Source organism: Ursus americanus, chromosome X, assembly GCF_024610735.1.
Source record: "Ursus americanus isolate L20-20 chromosome X, mUrsAme1.1.p, whole genome shotgun sequence".
In the NCBI taxonomy this organism is placed as follows: Eukaryota; Metazoa; Chordata; class Mammalia; order Carnivora; family Ursidae; genus Ursus; species Ursus americanus.
Window position 1 is genome coordinate 33109118 of NC_142164.1, and position 16620 is coordinate 33125737.

At 38.6% G+C, this 16620-nt stretch overlaps 1 protein-coding gene across 2 annotated transcripts in view; it reads left to right on the plus strand.

The window, feature by feature from the left end:
- Positions 1–16620, plus strand: part of IL13RA2 (interleukin 13 receptor subunit alpha 2) — a 79468-nt gene that overhangs the window by 23021 nt on the left and 39827 nt on the right. The window contains exon 1 of one of the 2 annotated variants that reach the window (XM_045804984.2): positions 10889–11120. The exons of the other annotated variant lie outside the window; for it this stretch is intronic. The gene's annotated coding sequence lies outside the window, so the exon portion shown is untranslated. Of the gene's footprint in view, positions 1–10888; positions 11121–16620 lie in introns of those variants that run through there. 2 annotated transcript variants of the gene reach the window in all.

A 16620-nucleotide genomic window follows, 5' to 3' on the forward strand; every position in this document is an offset into this window, starting at 1 on the left:
CTTTGAAGAGCTTTGTCTTCAGAGAAATAGTCAGTTATTGTCCCCTAGTTGTCACATGAGCGTAACATTTTTTAAAATGATTTGTTTTTAAAATTTTATTTATTTGAAAGAGTGAGAGAGCACGAGTGGGGGAGGGGCAGGGGGAGAAGCAGACTCCCTGCTGAGCAAGGAGCCTGATGCAGAACTCAATCCCAGGACCCTAGGATCATGACCCAAGCTGAAGGCAGATGCCCAACTGACTGAGCCACCCAGGTGCCCCAAGCACAACATTTTTTAAATTGGTCTTCAAATTCCTTTGAAAAAGAATGAAATGTGTTGTCTAAAAGTAAGCGAGTTTCATATTTTAATGTGGTAATGCTATCAGCCAGGCAGTGAAAATTTCTAGAAAAGTATAAGAGCTTTTGTAAGAATGAGTTTTATAAAGTGAATAAAAGACTGTGGCTTTTAGAAGCTCAGTGATTAGCAATGTAGTGTTAGCATTGCTGAAACTTTGACTATTTAAAACAACTCAGAATAAGTTAAGGAAAGAGACTGAATTAGTTCTAACAGGTTACCATGTGAGATAATACACTTTTGTAATTGAGAATAAAGAACAAAAAGGTTAAAACCAACTAACCTCATTTGGTTTTGGGATGTTTGATAATTGTCCCAACAAGTAAATGTTCATCTTTCTTAAATGGTGTTGTAATTCTCTAGAATTCCTAATTTTTGAGTTTTAGAACTACCCATGCCTAAGTCTGTTACCCAGCCCAGACAAATGGTCACCAGGGAATCTCATTCAGTGTCAGGGATTTCAGTACCAAATATATATCATTAACTCTCAAAATTTTATCTTTAGTACTAAACTCTCCCCGAAGTTCCAGACTCATGTAATCCAGCTGTCTACTCTGTATCTCAATTTGGAAGTTGAATAAGCAGCTCAACTTGTCATGGCCCAAACGGAATACTTTATTCCCATACCAAGCCTGCTCTTCCCCGAATGTGCCTCCTTTCAATAAATGTCATCACTGTTTACCTAGTTGCTTAAATTAGAATACTTGGCATCGTTTTTGATTATTCTCTCTTGTGCATACCCCATGTCCAATCCTTAGAAAATTATATCAGCCCTTCTTTCACAATATATTTAGAATATGGCACTTCTCACCATAATCGCATATGCTGCCATTGTCTCCTGGCTAGACAGTTGCAAGAGCTTCCCAAGTTGTCTCCCTGCTATCATTTTGTGCCCACATATTTGGTTATTTACTCAGCAGCCAGAGTTATCTTTATTTTTTTTTTTTATGATTTTTTATTTATTTGAGAGAGAGAGCGCACACACAAGTTGGGGGGAGGGGCAGAGGGAGAAGCAGGCCTCCTGCTGAGCAGGAAGCCTAACTCAGGGCTCCATACCAGGACACTGGCATCATGACTGGAGCCAAAGGCATACGCTTAACACACTGAGCCACCCAGGTGCCCCCAGAGTTATTTTTAAAACACTAATTGTACATACTTTCCTGATCAAAACCTTCCAGTGGCTCCCTATCTCACTCGGAACAAAAGTCAAAGTAAACTAGCCTACAAGGCACCACACAAACTGTCCTCTCTGCCTCTCTGACTTTTCCTCCTCCTTTCTTCCCTGCTCCAGTAACACAGGCCCCCGAGCAGCCGCCCACCAGACATGGTCCCTCTTCAGGGCCATTGCACTTGCTATACCATCTGTCTGAAACACCCTCTACTCAGTCATCTTCATGACTCCCTCCATCCTTTATTCAGGTTCTTCCTATAGAGGCCTTCCTTATCTTCCTTTCTAAAATAGCCTCTTTCCCTCACTTCACACATCACTATCTAACATCTTACCCTGCTCTTTTTTTAATGGCATTTATCATTACCTAATATATTTTTGATTATTTGTCTATGATCTATCTCCATTACTGGAAAGTTAATTCAATGAGGGCGGGAATTTGTTCACTCATTGTTGTATCCCAATTACCTAGCACAAACTCAATAACTATTTGTTGAATAAATGACTGACTGAATCAATGAATCACTAAATGGGAGTAACCTAGGGAGAAAGTAGGTCATGGTTGGAGGAAGGAAAGGAAACATTTCTTCAAAGATGTGCTGCCAATCTGAAACACCACTCAGAAGATCATCTCAATATTAGTGTAAAAGATCTAGCTGTTCTCTTTTCAGGGAATATAGCCACTTTAAAGTCACATGTTCATATGCAGTGAATATGACCCATAAAATCTGTGGTTTTCTTCTAGATTAAATGTAAAGAATAATAGATGAGATGATTTTGAAACCCTGTTTAGTAGCCTGCTTAAGCATTTGAAAACCCATATGCTTGCCACTAATAGAGTGACAACTTGAGAAAATTAATATGTGTTGTTGATCTTTCTTTTTCCTGAAAGTATGATGTGCCCTGGCTGTTATGAATTTTCTGCTGGTTGTCTGGTCTCCAGCTGGAACTTAACTTCCTAATTTTATTAAGCCTCAATCTAAGGACACACATGTGTACACTCTGGTTTCCTGTTACTAGTTCATTAAGAAGTTCATTATGTGGTTGTTCCTTTCTCAGCATTATCAAGAGACAAATCAGGAAAGATCATGATGTTACGGTAATATTCTATGTGATTGTTTCTCTGGATTCTTTTGATTGAAGAACTGTTTATTTTATAATTCATTTATATATGAAAGGGGATAAATGGGAGAGTTGTTTTGTAACTCATATTCTTGGAAAAAATTTAGTTAGAAGAGACTTATATTTGGAGAATAGCCTAATCTGTTTTAATGCATTTATAGAGAAAGGCTTTTATTGCATTTCATTAATTGTTTTCAAAGAATTCAAGTAAATTAAAGAGTGCTTAACACTAAATAGCAATATGAATCAGAAAATGGATTTTTTTTTAAGATTTTATGTATTTGTAAGAGACAGAGAGAGAGAACACAAGCAGGGGGAGCAGCAGGCAGAGGGTTAAGCAGGCTCCCTACTGAGCAAGAAGCCTGATATGGGACTCGATCCCAGGACTCTGGGATCATGACCTGAGCTGAAGGCAGATACTTAACCTACTGAGCCCCCCAGGCATCCCAGAAAACTGATTGTTATTTAGGCTAATAAATGACCTTGATCAGATCATCTTTTCATTCAGGTCCTTGATTTTCTTGGCTATAAAAAGGGAGTGTTAGACTACAGTTTTTAGATTTGTTTCAGCATTACCAGTTTCAGTTTCTGTGAACATACTGATGTCTGAGAATAGGAATATCAGTTCTCATTATATGATTAATAAATATGTTATCTTGATAGTTGTTGAATCTGAATAATGGGTACATTTGATTTCATTTAGCTATTTCTACTTTTCTTCTTTTTTTTAAGATTTTATTTATTTATTTGACAGAAAGAGAGTGAGAGCACAAGCCAGGAGACAGAGGGAGAGGGAGAAGCAGGCTCCTCATTGAGCAGGGAGCCCGATGCGGGGTTCAATAGGACCCTGGGATCATGACCTGAGCCCAAGGCAGCCGCTTAACAGACTGAGCCACTCAGGCGCCCCAGCTATTTCTACTTTTATGTAGGTTTGAATATTTTTATACAATAGCAAATTTAGAAATATAATTGTTTAACAAAATGCTTGATAGCAGATACTACATTCAAAATGGTCTTGTGAAGTCTATTTTCTGTCTATGCTGTTTTCTCCCATTGTTCTCTGAAATATTTACACAAAATAGCAGCCCTGGGGCACCTGGATAGCTCAGTCAGTTAAAAGTCTGCCTTCAGCTCAGGTCATGGTCCCAGGGTCCTGGGATTGAAGCCTGCTTCAGGCTCTCTACTCAGCCTGCTTCGCCCTCTGCCTCTGCTCCCCCTGCTTGTGCTCTCGCTCTCTGTCAAATAAATAAATAAATAAATAAATAAATAAATAAATAAATAGCAGTCCTTATGAACATTCCAGGGCTGTTTTCTTCAGTTTTTAGATAACTGTGCTAAGGGTTAGACCAGATTAAAAAATTTCCCCATGAACAGATTTTGTAGGTAAAGTTATTCATTGATCAGGAAACTAACAAAAGTTTTTTTTACAAGTATGATATAATTTATATTGATTTGGCTCTCTCATAATATGTAATTTAGATTAGCTTAATTATCCGTAACTCATTCTTAAACCAGGCTGATTTTTTCCCTTGCCACCCTACACATTACCAGGCCATTTCTGGAGGATAATATGGTAGACCACATTGTAGTTAAGAAAGTATCTTTTAATGTTAAGCAATCCTGGGTTCAAATCCCTATTTCAGGGGCACCTGGGTGGCTCAGTTGGTTAAGCGTCTGCCTTTAGCTCAGGTCATGATTTCCAGGTCCTGGGATCAGCCCTGTGTTGGGCTTCCTGCTCAGCAGGGAGTCTGCTTCTCTATCTCTCTCTCTCCCTCTGCCCCTTGCCACTGCTCATTCTCTCTCTCAAATAAATAAAAACCTTTAATAAAAAAAATCCCTATTTCAGCTGTTTCCTAAATGTGAGACCTTGAGAAAGGTTTTTTTGTTTGTTTGTTTGTTTTTACTTCTTTGAGCCTCAGTTATCTTTGCTGTACAATGGGAATGTCTATGGTAGTATATACATCATGGGGTCATTGTGACAACTAAAGACCATGGGTAAGGGGCGCCTGGGTGGCGCAGCGGTTAAGCGTCTGCCTTCGGCTCAGGGCGTGATCCCGGCGTTCTGGGATCGAGCCCCACATCAGGCTCCTCTGCTATGAGCCTGCTTCTTCCTCTCCCACTCCCCCTGCTTGTGTTCCCTCTCTCGCTGGCTGTCTCTATCTCTGTTGAATAAATAAATAAAATCTTCAAAAAAAAAAATAAATAAATAAAGACCATGGGTAATAATTAAACATACAGCCTGACAAGTTTCAACCAACAATATCAGCTTATTCTGTCATTATTATTTTGGTCATTTAGTTATTTGCATTATTAGAATAAAAGTTATATGTGGAGGAATTTTTTTAAAAAGACAGGAAATATGGCTGTTTTGGTTACCTTCACTAGGAGCATTCAATACATATTTATTGAACATATGCTATATTCTAGGAACTAGTTTTATAGAGGCAAGTAAGGCACACTTCCTGCTCTTAGGGAAATCACATACTAGGGAGAGAACCAGATATGTGAGAGCTTAGAGTCCCGGGCCAAATGTAAAGGAGTAACAGAGTAGGCAATTACTATCATGCTGAGATTCGAAGGGAGGTAAAAACAAACCAAAACCCAAACCAAAAACCTCTGGCCTGTCTCTAGGTCTGAAATATCATTAGGATATTTTTCCTTTGGACTTTACACATTCTTTGATTTGGGGGTTCTAGGTACAAATGACTTTGGGAAGAATAACACATTATGTAATATCACTTGCACTTTAATGAGAATTCATTTCTGTATTATTTAGGGAACAAGATAAGTTGCTATAATCAAAAGACCTCAAAATATCATGGCTCAAGCAACAGACCAAAGGTGGGCAGGCAGCACTGCTGCAGGTCAGCCATGGCCCAGAATCCTTCTACCTTGTGGCTTTGCCATCTCCTAGTATGCTAACTTTGTGTCTTTGGTCAGATACAGTCCCTACTGTCAGGTCTGTGAGATAGCCTACTGGTTGAGTGAGGGCAGAGAAGGGAGGAAAAGAGATTTTCTTGTCAAAACATGATCCAAATGTTGCACATATCACTGTGCTTGCATACCATCTTCTAAATTTCTGTCATATCTTCATATCAAACTGCAAAGGAGTCTGGAAAATACAGTCTTTGATTGGGAGACTGTGTACACAACTAAAGTTCATGAGTTTCAATTACTAAAAGGAAGAATAGGAGAATGGATACTTAGAAAAAATTAGCAAACTCTGCCACAGGGTATCAGACAACGTTATTTTGATAAACTTCCTGAAAGACCTAGGCCTTTCCAAATAGGTAGGCTATTTGATGCATAAAGAAACAGTTATAAAGAAGGTTGACTTGTCAGGGGTGTTTTCCGGCATCAAGCAATTATCCAGTCTCAAATTCTGTGACACCAACTGGGTATCCTACCATTCAGTTCAATTCTGACGTTATCCATGTAGTTATATTACACATGCTATACTACATTATACATGTAGTTAACAAATACCCCACAGGATAAGGGCCCAGGCCCAGAAGACTATCCCCACTTTAGATGCCAACTAAGAGTCCTGGTACTTATGACTAAGCAGTGATAAAATCAGGAGTTCCCATGACCCCTCTCAGGTTTGATAATTCACTAGAACAACTCAGGAAAATACTTTACTTACTCTTGCATGTTTGTTATAAAGGATACAACTCAGGCATAGCCAAATGGAAAAGATGCTTAGGGCAAGGTGTGTGTGTGTAGGGTTGATACATCTTGAGGAGCTTCCATTCTCTCTCCAGGCAGGTACCCTTCCTAACTGTACCTCCATGTGTTCACCCATGTGAACGCTCTGGGCACCTGGCTGTTCAGGCATTTTTATGGAAGCTTTATTACTAAGGCATGGACCTGGATGTCGGGTCCACCTAGATTTTATTTCTCATGAATTTTTGACTTCTGGAAAGTAACTTAACCTATTGAAACTTGAATGATATCCATTTGTAAAACTGAAATAGTATCTACTGAGCTATCTCAGGGAGACAAATGGATAAAATAAAGTAATACCTATGTTCCTGCTAGAGAGGCCAGGGATAGCACTTGTCTCCCTTAGGTCCATCCTAGCTCATTTAATCATTTGGCCATTGGTGATTGAACTCAACTTCCAGTTCCTCTCCCCTCCCATGAGTTGGGGGGGGGGGATGAGGGATAGGGCTGATAGTTCCTACCCTCTAATCATAGGGTAGATTCCTCTGGCAAATGACCCCCCCATCCTTGAAGCTATCTAGGAGCTTAACAATAGTCACCTCATTAGCATAAGCTCAGGTATGGTTGAAAGGGGCTCATTATGAATAACAAAAGACACTCCTGTCACTCAAGAATTTCTAAGGGTTTTAGGAGCTCTGTGCCGGGAACTGGAGACAAAGACCAAATATGTATTTTTTTATACTACAATTTGACATCTGCCTGAAGATACCCTTCTCATGACAAAGCAGATAGAACGAGTTGTTCTCTTCTCTGAGCTCCTTACCTGCCAATGATTGTGTAGCTTCTGTCATAGTATGCTGTTCTTATCATACCGTACTATAATTATTCAGTAGCTTCTAGTTTCTATAGCTCTAACTAGAATTGAGCTACATGAGATAGTATTAAACTCACCTTTATATCCCCAGCATCGAGCACAGTGCTTGGCACATCATTGCTCTGTAAGTGGTTGAATGAATGTGAGTGAATAGAAAGCAGAGTCTGGCACTGCTGACCTCTGTGGTCTGTGGGTCTGTGTTTAAGCCTGTTTGGTGTTAATCTGGGGGCTGGATCATGATGTTGCTAATTGTATTTTTTAGCTCATGTGGGTTTCCTGAGAGTCTCAGCTCTGGAATTCTACTGTTAAATCTATGGTAGTCTGGAGGGGAATTCAGGATTCATAAATTAGTTGGTTTCAAAATAAAAAGACTGGAATTTAGGGAAAGCAGACAGTCTAGATGACTTTTGTCTCACAGAGTGTGTTCTTTATAAGACACTGCTTTTCTGTACAATATGCCAAGCCTACCAAATAACTTTTCAGGTCAGTTTTCTGCAGGTGTCATGTGAAAAGAAAAGTTCTCAGAACATTATAAGTTTGACATTTGCCTGAAGGTTTAAAAACTGTTCTCAAATCTAGTAATTTTGTTAAGAGTTGTGTGTGTGTGTGTTTGTGTACATATAAACTAAATAGCGGTTATTTTATTTTTATTTTTTTAATATTTATTTTTCTTGTTTTTGCTTATTTAGTGTCCTTTAAACTTACAAAGGAAATAACACTTTGGGGCACTAAATACTGACTTTGCTGATTGCTTCATTTGAGCAGGCGTTCAGGAATACCCATTTCCTGTTTTGATGGTCAAGAGAATAGGAGGTATATAGCTTTACACAGTGGAAGAGAGATTATGATCCCTGCTAGTCAACTAGTTCAGCTACTGAGGTATCAGAGAGAATTCTAGCAGTAGTGTGACTGCAGGAAAAGCACTGGGCTAGGTGTCAGGCCCACTTAGATTTTTTTTTCTCTTGAATTTTTGACTTCTGGAAAGTAACAGCCTATTGAAACTTGAGTGATATCCATTTGTGAAACTAAATAGTATTAACCTAGCTATCTCAGGGCGATAATGGATAAAATAAAGTACTAACTATGTTCCTTCTGGAAAGGCCAGGGATAGTACTTGTACCCTAGGTCTGTCCTAGTTTCACGTCATGGTGTCAGGCTAGGAAGTCTCAGTTCTTACACATTTCTGGCCCAGTGAGAGCCATTCTCTTTTAGCAGGTAGAAATCTGGAGATAACCTAGTGTGTGCTATGCCTCTGGAATTGATTTGGGCCCCTAGGAAACTTTGTATCAGGTTTTAGCCTTTGTTTCTTACCCCACCATCTGCTGTTGGCTGTTTAATTGGACTTTGGCTCCCATATGGAAGCTCAATTCTCTGTGTCTCTGTTGACATTAGGGCCCAGGCCTAAATCTTTTTGCCTAGTTTCTGCTGGCCTCCTTCCAGAACTGAATGTTGGTTGCTTGCAGAATCGTTTGTGTTATCTTGCCCGATTCTCCCAGAGGACTGACTTGATCCCCACTATCCTGAAGAACTTCCCCACCCTGAGGCTTTGATATACCTCTTCATTTCATGCCCCCTGGGTGACACTGACCTGGCCTGCATCAAATGTTGGTTTATATTCTCTTGATTTTGGACTAACTTCCAACTAGGGAGGGACTGCTCTAATCAGTCTTATCTAGCCTCCTTTCTCTGCAGCAATCAGGTTTACTCCCAAATTCTCTTTATTAGGAGTTGCAACATGCCTTGTATCTGGGGCAAAGTAATGAATGTTAAGGTACAAGCACACAATTATCATTGGCAACTTCTACTCATATCAGTAGAAAGCCATCAAATAGGACTTCTAGTATATTAAAATAAATTCTTTTTTTTTTTTTTCTAAAGATTCTTTGAGAGAGAGTATGGCAAGCAGGGGAAGGGGCAGAGGGGGAGGGAGAGGGACAAGTAGATTCCTCACTGAGGTCGGAGCCTGACTCGGGGCTCAATCTCATGACCCTGAAATTATGACCTGAGCCAACATCAAGAGTCAGACGCTTAACTGACTGAGCCACCCAGGTGCCCCGGATTGTCTTTTTAACGTCTTTCTCTTCACAACATGAAACAAAGCTTAGCCAATGTTTTCACTGATTAAGCTATAAAATCAGGGTAGAAGTTCATATTTAATGAAATTTAATCTGAGGCATGGTACATTATTGCTTCCAACTGTATTTTATTTTATTTTTAAAAATTTTTCTCAACTGTATTTTATTAGCTATATTTAGGTTATGATTTGCAAGCCTATGAGTAAATGCACTATACCATTCCAAGATATGATTATACTTGTATTTCTTTGAATTGTGCCTCTCCATTAAAACTATAAAGTATAGTGTAATGAAATGTTTGCAAGGGCCAGGAGATTTGGGGAAAACAGGAAGCTCGAAGAAAACTTCATGGAGAGTTTTTTTTAATGGAAGAAGATAAATAAGTTAATTGAAATTGCAATCACAGGAAAAGGAAAGCAGATTTTGAGTTTTGGTCTTTTTCTTACCATCATGTCAGCAAATTCTGATTATGATATTCCTCGTGTAAGTCTGATAAATGATTTTTGAAAAAATGATTGTGAAATAGACAAACTAGCTGACATCTGAAAAACAGATACCAAACTCCCTAAACAGTGCTCAAGTTTTTTCCCACCTTCCAATTTCAATTTAAGGTGAACCATCAACTATACAGTGAAATAAAAAAGAAAAAAAACATCCTAGAGTAAAAGATAAAGTTAGTAATGGAGAGAAGGCTGTATCCATGGTTTTCTCTTCTTTCAGACTCATTGCCTTTTATTTGTTTTTTCACATATTTATTGTAAAATGTATCTTTGGTATCTGAGAGAATTTATCAAGTCTGAACCTGTGTTCTGAACCAAGGAAGACACTTTTTAACCAGTGGAATATTCGGTGATATATTGACTGGATTCAATCCCAATTTACTTGTATTTTGGAATAAGTACCTAACATCATGTCATGTACTTTAGAAAAGCATCCAAAGTGTTCCACCTTCTTATGGCTTTGCATGGTTCCTGGACATGGAGATTACTTTGTGGAGACTTGAAGGTTGAGGGGCTATTTGGTGGCAATCTCAGTTTCTTTACTTACTTTTACCTAGGCTGAAATAAAATCTTGTTTGGTTATGTAAAGATATATTTGATAAACTTTCAGTGGGAAAAAAATATACATGACAATTACTGAATTTTAATTACAGCACCAAGGATTTTAGAAACCAGAAACTTAAGACATCATTCAGTTCCAGCAGCTAATTTTACATACAAGAAACTGACCACCTCTTTGGTGAAATGCGGAGGCAATTTTTGCTTGGAATTGAAGGTTAAACTAGATGACTTCTGAGGTTCCATTTAATACATTTTTTTGAAACTGAGTCCTAAAGAATTTAAGGAAATTGACCAAGGTCACCTAACACCTAGCTGATTGTGGGAGGGAGAGCCTAGAGTAGAACCTAGGTTTCCGGATTCCTTGTCCATTTATGACTCTTTTTCATACTTAAGGTATTTGAAACTCAAAACAGTGAAGTACTTTGGATAATACACTCAGAGGAAACAGCATAGACCTGCCAATCACATACCTACCTTTGGATTATCTCTTAATTCCCAGTGTGGTGAGTCACATAGTAAAATAACATTGGCATACTGAAATGCCATATCAGGAACTAATTAAAAGGGAAAGAAAATCACTCAGATGAACTTCGTGATTTCCTCTGAATCTTTTGACAAATGTAACCTTGAATGCTGACCTGCTTTGAATGCAGATTTTCTCATGACAGTACATTCAGTGGATAAACCAGAGCTCCTCCTACATAAAGGCTTCATTTCTTAGGTCATTTAAAATCCATTAAGCTAAGAAGCTGTTCATTGAGACAGATTTCAGTGGTATTTCAGAAGAATTTGATTATAACTGGACACATAATTCATTCACAGTAAGTCTGAAACTGAAGTCTGGGAGAGGGAGTGTGGGGATGAGAGGTAATGTATTTTAAAATTTAATTATTTCTTTTAAAAGAAATAATTAAAACTTTTTAAATAAAAAATAGGCTCATAAATCTTTTTATGGCAAAAATTGTTTGAATTGATAGATATTAATTTGAGGAAATACTGCATTTTTTTGCATGCAGCTAATTAATAGGTACTAGATAATCAGTATGAATAACATTATTGCTTTTAATTTCTAGTTGTTTTCTTATTGGTCTTTATTTCCTATAAAAATCATACCTCTAATAAGCAAACCTGGTCCTTTGGAAATGGTAAGGATAATTGCATTTTAGAGTTAAGAAGTTTTCTGAAATTATTTTCTATGTGATTTTTCCCCCTATAAATGAGAATTCTCTACTTTGCAGCAACTTTTCTCTCTTAAGCTCAGAAATAACCATAGAGCTCCTCTAAAATGAATGACTTAATATATTTTATATGATGTTTTGATTTAATTTATGGAAAATGCATATCTTCTAATGTGATGATTTCATTTATTTGTGTAGTATGGTTAAACACATTTATTTGTGTAGTATGGTTAAACACATATGGTAGAGTTATTAAAATAAAAATTCCAATTTTCACTGCTTTTGCTCTGAAATGAGTTAGCATCTTATACATTTGATGCTTGTTTTCTTCTGAAAAAAGTACATATTTAACACTTAAATCTGACCATCACTTTTACACACTGCGCTCACTTTGGATACTTCCAGATTCATTTTCTTTAATATGTAAGAGGGTATATGAAGCCATGACACGAATACAGGAGATTTACCAGCTGTTTTTGTTACAAATTTTATTGATGTATGAAATGTTTTAGAGAGTTTAAGACTTAAGTAAATTGCATAAAATTATTATTTTGAGCAAAGAATAATAAAGTAAGGGCTAAGCTATCTTCATCTTAGTTTCTTCATCTGTAGAATGAGCCAAATGTCCTGATGACTAATGTTGTGAAGGCAACAGAAATGTTAAAAACGGGGGCACCTGGGTGGCTCAGTTGGTTAAGTGGCCGACTCTTGATTTTGGCTCAGGTCATGATCTTGGGGTGAGATTGAGACCTGCATAGGTCTCCATGCTCAGCAGAGAGTCTGCTTGAGCTTCTCTCTCCCTCTTCCTCTGCCCCTCTTCCGAGTCATATGCTCTCTGTCTCTCAAATAAATAAATAATCTTTTTTTTAAAGAAGTGTTAAAAACCATTATTTAAATGGTAGGATTAAACAAAAGGAATGGGGGTGGAGTGGGTTGCTTGTTCGTTTTGCTGTATTTTTCTGGGTGGCTCTTGGATGTGGAAGAAGTGGAAGGCAACTAATAACAATTGAGTTATGCCCACTATGCTGCAGACATTTATATCCACTATCTCATTTAATCATTTCCTAAACCCTATGGTGGCAAGTATTGTTGCCTTCATTTTATAGATAAGAAAATTGAGGCATAGAGAGCTGAAGTGTCTTGCCCAGATCTGTGTGGCTGCAATATCCATGCTGTTTCCATCATTCCATGCTGCTTCTAGTCTAGGGTCACACTGAGGCAATGCTGAGAAGATAAGCACTTTCGAATTTATTTCTTCCATTCTGTCTGTATAATCAAGACTTATGTTGAGGAGATGGATAATGTACAGGGTCATAGAGTATGACCAATCATACCACAGGTGCCTACATGGTATGATTTAGGAGACTGCTGACAGGTGCCTGCCCACAAATATTCTCTTTGTTGACCTGTCTCAGTCACTTTGCCTGAGATTTTACCACTAAAGTCATTACTTTGGATGTGGAAGTGTTTTGTTTGTTTGTTTTGTTTTGTTTTGCCAATGGGGATATTGGGGGGACTTTCAAATGCACATATCCCTAGGAAGGTTCCTAGATTAAATCTTTGATCACTTAATACCTTAGCAGGCAGCATGGAATAGAAGAAAGAACTCAGTTGGAGCCAGGAAGACTTACAATTGAATTCTGATTCCACCACATCCTAGCTGTTTAATTTGCATATGATACTGCATCTTTCAGAGCTTCATTTTCTTCTTGAGTGAAACAGAGTTGGGGTGCCTGGGTGGTGCAGTTGGTTAAGCATCCAACTCTTGGTTTCGGCTCAGGGCTCAGGTTGTGATCTCATGGGTTGTGAGATTGAGCCCCATGTTGGGCTCCATGCTGGGTGTGGAGCCTGCTTAAGACTCTCTCTCTCTCCCTCCGCTCCACACACCCCCCCCCCCGCTCTCTCTAACATAAATAAATACATCTTAAAAAAAAACACAGAGGTAATAATGCATATGCATAGACCCTTATTACAGTAATCAATATATTGAACATCTCATATGGGTTACTGTGGTAGAATGGTAAGAGCACTGGAATGGAATTCAGGAGACTTGGTGTTCTGCCATTATCTCTTTCATTTATTCAGGTAAGTATTTATTGAGTATCTACTATGTGTCTTGCACTGTGCTAGGCACTGAGGATACAACATAACCCATTTGAAGTCCCTGCTTCCTTTTATCTTAAATTCTAGTTTGTTGCTAACCTAACTATATCCATATTCTGGTCATGCAGAGCAGTATTAATATTCTTCACATCTTAGGGATGGGAAATTAAGGGTTAAATTGTGAGCAAAATACATATAGTGATGAACAAAATGAATATGATCCCTGACCTCACTGAGTTTAAATTAAATTTAAATTAGTATAAGATTAAAACCATTATAAGCCTTTAAAGGAAATACAGTGCTCATAAAGCACATAACAGGGGCCGCATTTCAGCTTCTCTCAGCAAGTGACATCTGAGCTGAAATCTGAAGAATGAATAGGTACTAACCAGGTTGTCCTTCTACATGTCTTCACTCAGAGTCTTCTGGATTTTCCTCAGTTCTTTTACACCCTCTTTGGTGGCTATTGCAAACTTTCTCCTCTGCTTTTGAGCCTTCTACTCAGCTACTACATATTTATTCTCGGGAGGTAGGCTTGTCTCCTATTTCACACAGAAAATAGGTGCCATCAGGTGTGCCTGAACCTCCTATCCACCAACCTCACTGTCTTTTATAAACCCATCAATTTTTGTCTTCATCCATGCTTTTGTCTTATCTTAGAGCCCTCTGTGAGTCCAAATTCAATCTTTCCACTTTTTGTTTTAGATTACATGCTGGTCTCTTGCTTTTTCAGGGATCTCTTTACATAATTATTCCCTTTCTCTTCTGTCTTTTAGTCTCTTCCTCTGTATGGGTTCTTTTCTCAGCAAAGAAATAAAAGATATCTTTTCTTAACCCTTCTCTGTTAAGAGAACAGCCAACACCAGCACAACCCATACAACTAAACTTCAATAAAAAATGGCCCATACATATAACTGCCTTTACCAAAGTAACTAATTACTTCTTATTTCCAAGTACAACAGACACATTTCAGTTCTTGGTTTACTTTCCCCCATGCCATCCCTGTTGGCATCTGAGGCACTTGGCTTTTTAATACCTTTTCCTTGAAATCTTCTACTTCAGTAGTTTTCCTCAATACCGTTTCCTGTCAATACCACTTATTATCATCAGTGTAACCCCAGAGTCTTTTAACATGGCTCAGAAAGCATGCCTGCATACATCTTACACTGCAACCAAATCAAACCACTTGTAGATGCCTGAATTCATTAAGCTTTCTCACTTCCCTGCTTTTGCCTAGTCAGTTTCCATTGAGGAGGAATCCTTCCCTCATACTCCCTGCCCCTGGAAATACCTACTCCTTGTATATGATAGTTTAGGTACTACTTCCTCTAAGGACTCTTACTTGACCCCTTTCATCTCCCCAGACCAGATTAGGTACCTGTCCTCTGTGCTTCTAAGTGTTTGCCTCTCTCTTAGAATTTACCACAACTGAAGTTAGTATGAAGTTAGTCTGCAACTTTGGTATCCAAGAAATTTCACGTTTTAATGTGTTCTTTAAGCTACCCTGTATTCAGCATTCTGCCAGGAAAGTAAGATATGCAATTTCAGTTAATACTTGAGACTCCTACCAGGTTATGCAAACATACTGAGGCCTTAAGCAACACCAAAATACTAGAGAGGCTCTTTTGGTCACTGATCTTTACTTTTCTGTCAACTCTCTGATATAGTCTCTGAGATACCATTTTGTCTCAACCAGGGATGGCCCTTTCAGGTTTGCCCCTTCATAGGCTACTACCATCAAATGTTGAGCTGTTCTCCTGGCTACCTCTAACCCCTGCCAGACCCCCGACTTCCTTTTGTCTAAAGTATTTGTTCCTTTCCCTCCTGAATACCCTAAAAGGAATTTCATATGTCTTCCTGAGACCTGCATTGGCACTCCTAAGCGTAATCTCTCCTATGAGCTTGACTTTTGGCAATATAAAAACTAGGAAGGTGAGTCAGTGTGCACAACTTCTGCTTTTAGTCTTGGCAACAGGGGAGGAAGAAATCCCTTGGGTGATGTAAGGAAAATAAAAAAGCCTGGATATCTTCTTGAAATGGGAGGGAGAAGAAAAAAAGCTTTGAGCAAAACACAAATAATTATCTCAAAATATGTTGCCATATACTTGTCTGTTTATGAGTCTCTTTCTTTCATTAAATTGTGAGTGCCTTTTAATGTATTCTGGAATTTCATTTCCTAATATTTCAGTAGAGAGTGCAGACATAACTCACAGTTTAGTCTGGGAGAAGGTGTACTCAGAAAGCATATAGAGGGAAGTGCTGCTACCTGAGCTAAATCTCAGTGACTAGGAGTAATCCGTGGCTAGGCTAGGTAAAACAATATTAGTATCAGGGGACCTGCATAGACAAAAATTTAGAGATAAAACATGACCTTACTTTTTAAGATCTACATATAGGAAATGAGACTGAAAGTGTTGGTAAAGTCCAGATAATGAAAAGTGTAGGTTGCCATGCTAAAGAGCTCGTGCTTTATTTTATGAAAGGCAATACAGCATAGAGGTTAGGGCACAAATTCTGGAATGACACTTGCCTGGCATTGAATCTGGCTCCATCACTTACCAGCTATGAGACCCTGCAATAATCATTTAGCTTCTCTGTGCCTCAGTTTCCTTACTGGTAAAATGGGGTGACATCAGTACCTATCTCATAATGCTGTGATGAGGATTAAGTGAATTAATACAGTAAAATGCTTTCATTTTTTAAAAAATATTTTATTTATTTATTCAACAGAGATAGAGACAGCCAGCGAGAGAGGGAACACAAGCAGGGGGAGTGGGAGAGGAAGAAGCAGGCTCACAGCAGAGGAGCCTGATGTGGGGCTCGATCCCAGAACGCCGGGATCACGCCCTGAGCCGAAGGCAGACGCTTAACAGCTGTGCCACCCAGGCGCCCCAGTAAAATGCTTTCAGAAGCACTGGCACACTATGAGCACATTGAATTATGAGCTATTATTATAAATTATTCTGTAGGGCAATGGGAAACTAGTGAAGGAGTTTGAAGGGACATATTTGTGTTTTGAAAAGGTCACACTGACTACAGC